This window comes from Harmonia axyridis, chromosome X (assembly GCF_914767665.1).
Source record: "Harmonia axyridis chromosome X, icHarAxyr1.1, whole genome shotgun sequence".
In the NCBI taxonomy this organism is placed as follows: Eukaryota; Metazoa; Arthropoda; class Insecta; order Coleoptera; family Coccinellidae; genus Harmonia; species Harmonia axyridis.
The window spans coordinates 35,112,133-35,117,132 of record NC_059508.1 but is presented as its reverse complement, the minus strand read 5'-3'; the positions used below and the strand labels follow the sequence as shown (position 1 = coordinate 35,117,132).

General features: G+C 53.9%; 1 non-coding gene across 1 annotated transcript; it reads left to right on the top strand.

The window, feature by feature from the left end:
* The first annotated feature begins 740 nt into the window (after positions 1-740).
* LOC123687018 lies at positions 741-895 on the top strand. Its single transcript, XR_006748767.1, has one exon. It is a non-coding gene; the product is annotated as a 5.8S ribosomal RNA (ribosomal RNA).
* The last annotated feature ends 4,105 nt before the right edge of the window (positions 896-5,000 follow it).

Sequence of the window (5,000 nt, the reverse complement as noted above, 5' to 3'; positions counted from 1 at the left end):
AGCCGGCCGCCTATGTCGGCGTTTGTGGTTGGGCGAAGTTCCTTGACGGAACGAGGAGCCGGCTGCTTATGCTGACGTTCGTGGTTGGGCGAAGTCTTGTGATATCCTCGAAACGAGGAGCCGGCCGCACGTGTGTGCAGCCTTCGTTGTAGGTCCATGTTTAGAGATGCTCACGAAATGAGGAGCCGGCCGCTTATGTCGGCGTTTGTGGTTGGGCGAAGTTCCTTGATGGAACGAGGAGCCGGCTGCTTATGCTGACGTTCGTAGTTGGGCGAAGTCTCGTGATGTGCTCGGAATAAGGATTCGAAGCGCTTGGATTGCCGCGTTCGTGGCTGGGCGAAGTTTCGTGTTTGGCACGGAACGAGGAGCCGGCTGCAGGTTTTAAAGATTCTCGCCCGAAATCGATCAGTCGTTACCGTTGTCTACGGACTTCGGTAGGACGATCTATTCCAGGGACGAAGACGTCGACGTTGTGCGACGCCCGTTACATTAGCGTTTTTATGCTCTTTCGGGATTGTCTGCGACGTTTGTCTCCGTCCGAATTTTTTACGATAATTGTCACTAGATTAGTACGCAAACTAGTTGAACCGAAGATTTTGCGCCGATCGACTGACGTATTGACCCTTCAGTGGGTCGTCTCAGTCATTGGAATGTCATTCTCGAGGAGGTTCGCAGTTGGCGTCTCGTATTTCGAGGGAAAGTCCATTGCGACTAGTACCGAGAAATCGAACATAAAAGATTACCCTGAACGGTGGATCACTTGGCTCGTGGGTCGATGAAGAACGCAGCTAATTGCGCGTCAACATGCGAACTGCAGGACACATGAACATCGACATTTCGAACGCACATTGCGGTCCTCGGACACTGTCCTCGGACCACTCCTGACTGAGGGTCGGTTCCATTACAAAGACTGCCCGGCCAGACGTTATGGCTTGACGAAGTGACGACGTAAAGGTCGTCTAACGTTGATCCTGTACCGAAGGTCATTTGGGCGAGTTGGACGGTTTGCCGCGTGACGATCAACGTTCTGTCGTTTCGACGCCTCGTGTGTTGGAATGATGAGGAGTTGTTTTCGTAACGCGCCGTCTTGAATTGCGAAAGCATATATTGTGGTGTCGTGGTATTGCTCGATCTGCGCCCATGACTGTAGACATGCGATCGTCGTGTCCGAGAAATCTGAACGACGTCCGATCGCTTTAATGTGCCAGTTGTCGCGCGTTGCGGATGAGCTTTCATGAGCGCACCCCCGAAACACCGAAGCACTTTGCTTGGATTCGCATGATCCGCCATACGGAGCAGGAGATAATAGACGCCTTTGAGTAGGCTAACTCCCTCGCGTAAGGTACGTGATTTTATGAGCCGCCAAAGGTTAGTTTCGGAACGTTTCGATGATTTGAACATACGACCTCAGGACAGGTGAGACTACCCGCTGAATTTAAGCATATTATTAAGCGGAGGAAAAGAAACTAACTAGGATTCCCTTAGTAGCGGCGAGCGAACAGGGATTAGCCCAGCACTGAATCCCGCGATCGTAACCGGTCGCCGGGAGATGTGGTGTTTGGAAGGATCCATTATCTGGCGAGTTCGCGGCGCGTTCAAGTCCATCTTGAATGGGGCCATCGCCCATAGAGGGTGCCAGGCCCGTAGCGACCGCTGCGGCTTGCTAGAGGATCTCTTCTTAGAGTCGGGTTGCTTGAGAGTGCAGCCCTAAGTGGGTGGTAAACTCCATCTAAGGCTAAATATAACCACGAGACCGATAGCGAACAAGTACCGTGAGGGAAAGTTGAAAAGAACTTTGAAGAGAGAGTTCAAGAGTACGTGAAACCGTTCAGGGGTAAACCTGAGAAACCCGAAAGGTCGAATGGGGAGATTCATTCGCGCCTGTTGTTGGGATTTACTGACTGTGGAAACGGCGACGTTCGCGTTGGCTGTTCCCTTCGGTTCATCTCCGGCTTCGGACGCGTGCACTTCTCCCCTAGTAGGTCGTCGCGATCCGTTGGGTGCTGTTCTACGGTCTCGAGTGTAGCCCGTGAGCTCGGATTTTCCGATGTTTACGGACACTGGGTTTCCGAACAGCTCGCTCGACGGTTTACTGATGGCGGGAGGCCGCGACTTAGTTCGCGTCCGGCCCGTGGCAAGTATGTGAATTGTGATGGCGATCGGACCTAGTGCCGATTCCGTCCGTTTGCGACTGTTCGCCGCGGTGTTCTTGGACAGACCTCTTGAAACGCCGATCAGCGACGCTATTGCTTTGGGTACTTTCAGGACCCGTCTTGAAACACGGACCAAGGAGTCTAGCGTGTGCGCGAGTCATTGGGAATCACTAAACCTAAAGGCGCAATGAAAGTAACGGTTCACTTTATGTGAACTAAGGGAAGATGGTCGGTCTCCATGACTGACCCGCATTCCCGGGGCGCCTCATTCTCATTGCGAGAGGAGGCGCACCAAGAGCGTACACGCTGGGACCCGAAAGATGGTGAACTATGCCTGGTCAGGACGAAGTCAGGGGAAACCCTGATGGAGGTCCGTAGCGATTCTGACGTGCAAATCGATCGTCGGAACTGGGTATAGGGGCGAAAGACTAATCGAACCATCTAGTAGCTGGTTCCCTCCGAAGTTTCCCTCAGGATAGCTGGCGCTCGTTGCATACGAGTCTCATCCGGTAAAGCGAATGATTAGAGGCATTGGGGTCGAAACGACCTCAACCTATTCTCAAACTTTAAATGGGTGAGATCTCCGGCTTGCTTGAATGTGAAGCCGCGAGATTTCGGATCAGAGTGCCAAGTGGGCCATTTTTGGTAAGCAGAACTGGCGCTGTGGGATGAACCAAACGCCGAGTTAAAGCGCCTAAATCGACGCTTATGGGATACCATGAAAGGCGTTGGTAACTTAAGACAGCAGGACGGTGGCCATGGAAGTCGGAATCCGCCAAGGAGTGTGTAACAACTCACCTGCCGAAGTTACTAGCCCTGAAAATGGATGGCGCTGAAGCGTCGTGCTTATACTCGGCCGTCAGTGGCATGTGCGGTCGCCCTTCGGGGCGGTCATGAAGCCCTGATGAGTAGGAGGGTCGCGGAGGTGAGCGCAGAAGGGCTGGCCGTGAGGCCGTCTGGAGCCGCCTTCGGTGCAGATCTTGGTGGTAGTAGCAAATACTCCAGCGAGGCCCTGGAGAGCTGAGGTGGAGAAGGGTTTCGTGTGAACAGCCGTTGCACACGAGTCAGTCGATCCTAAGCCCTAGGCGAAAGCCGATGTTGATGTGGCGTTGTTAATCGTGTTTATAAGTGGTGGCAGAAATGCTATGCATCTTGACGCGTGACGCACGCCCGTCGGGCGAAAGGGAATCCGGTTCCTATTCCGGAACCCGGCAGCGGAACCGAAATTAAACCGGGCCCTCGTAAGAGAGTTCGTCGGGGCAACCCAAAAGGACCCGGAGACGCCGTCGAGAGATCCGGGAAGAGTTTTCTTTTCTGCATAAGCGTTCGAGTTCCATGGAATCCTCTAGCAGGGAGATATGGTTTGGAACGCGAAGAGCACCGCATTTGCGGCGGTGTCCGGATCTTCTCCTCGGACCTTGAAAATCCGGGAGAGGGCCACGTGTAGGCGTCGCGCCGGCTCGTACCCATATCCGCAGCTGGTCTCCAAGGTAAAGAGCCTCTAGTCGATAGAATAATGTAGGTAAGGGAAGTCGGCAAATTAGATCCGTAACTTCGGGATAAGGATTGGCTCTGAGGATTGTGGCGTGTCGGGCTTGTTGGGGAAGTGGGTCACGGCTAACGTACCGGGCCTGGGCGAGGTGATGCGTTTCGCTTGCGTTACGTTTGATCCGAGCTCGGTCCCGCGTCTTGGCCTCCCGCGGAATCGTCAAGCTTCGAGACCCCGTGAGTGCTCGCAAGGGTGCTCTGGGTAATCTCTGCGGCCGTCATCTAACAATCAACTCAGAACTGGCACGGACTGGGAGAATCCGACTGTCTAATTAAAACAAAGCATTGCGATGGCCCCAGCGGGTGTTGACGCAATGTGATTTCTGCCCAGTGCTCTGAATGTCAACGTGAAGAAATTCAAAAAAGCGCGGGTAAACGAAGCGCGTTTACCCGCGCTTTTTTGAATTTCTTCACGTTGACATTCAGAGCACTGGGCAGAAATCACATTGCGTCAACACCCGCTGGGGCCATCGCAATGCTTTGTTTTAATTAGACAGTCGGATTCTCCCAGTCCGTGCCAGTTCTGAGTTGATTGTTAGATGACGGCCGCAGAGATTACCCAGAGCACCCTTGCGAGCACTCACGGGGTCTCGAAGCTTGACGATTCCGCGGGAGGCCAAGACGCGGGACCGAGCTCGGATCAAACGTAACGCAAGCGAAACGCATCACCTCGCCCAGGCCCGGTACGTTAGCCGTGACCCACTTCCCCAACAAGCCCGACACGCCACAATCCTCAGAGCCAATCCTTATCCCGAAGTTACGGATCTAATTTGCCGACTTCCCTTACCTACATTATTCTATCGACTAGAGGCTCTTTACCTTGGAGACCAGCTGCGGATATGGGTACGAGCCGGCGCGACGCCTACACGTGGCCCTCTCCCGGATTTTCAAGGTCCGAGGAGAAGATCCGGACACCGCCGCAAATGCGGTGCTCTTCGCGTTCCAAACCATATCTCCCTGCTAGAGGATTCCATGGAACTCGAACGCTTATGCAGAAAAGAAAACTCTTCCCGGATCTCTCGACGGCGTCTCCGGGTCCTTTTGGGTTGCCCCGACGAACTCTCTTACGAGGGCCCGGTTTAATTTCGGTTCCGCTGCCGGGTTCCGGAATAGGAACCGGATTCCCTTTCGCCCGACGGGCGTGCGTCACGCGTCAAGATGCATAGCATTTCTGCCACCACTTATAAACACGATTAACAACGCCACATCAACATCGGCTTTCGCCTAGGGCTTAGGATCGACTGACTCGTGTGCAACGGCTGTTCACACGAAACCCTTCTCCACCTCAGCTCTCCAGGG